The sequence below is a fragment of the Anneissia japonica genome, unplaced genomic scaffold (genome assembly GCF_011630105.1).
Source record: "Anneissia japonica isolate Jap-2015-1 unplaced genomic scaffold, ASM1163010v1 scaffold1374_len1023071_cov147, whole genome shotgun sequence".
In the NCBI taxonomy this organism is placed as follows: Eukaryota; Metazoa; Echinodermata; class Crinoidea; order Comatulida; family Comatulidae; genus Anneissia; species Anneissia japonica.
The window spans coordinates 207,030-207,622 of record NW_022728671.1 but is presented as its reverse complement, the minus strand read 5'-3'; positions in this window follow the sequence as shown (position 1 = coordinate 207,622).

Here is a 593-nt window from a genome sequence, read left to right as displayed (position 1 = left end):
GCAGATGAACGATCTTTACCACCTCAGCCCCACCATGGTTGGGGCTGAGGTAAGAACATTTGTGATTGCACCTCTAAATGGCTGGAAATATATTTTTCCTTATAGACCTATCTCCATTAAAAAAAATTGAACAATTAAGCTCCCTGCCCGCCATCCGCCCTTGAATGTGCCACAAATTTCCGAACAAAGTCTAAGTCGAGATTGCTCCCACGAACTCAATGAATTATTTGTCATGAGGGTTATCTTTGATATGGGTTCCCCGACGAAAATTTCAGTTTTCCACCGATGGATAAAATTTACCCTTCTATGTAACCCGGGAGGGCTTTGCGCAAATAGAATGTTTACCCACGTTATCCCCACAACTGTTGGGGCTGAGGAAAGAAAAAAGTTTGATTATGGCACCTCCAGCCAGATGGCCAGAAATGGCACTCTCAGATTAAAAGTTGAATACAATTTTGTCTGTGTTCTCCATTTTCTTTTTTTTTTTATAATTTGGAAAAATTTAGGAGGTTGGGGCCCGTGCTGACTGGTTTCCCCTTTGAATCTGCCACTGTTGACAATGTCTCATTGTTGGATATTTGCATATATTACTA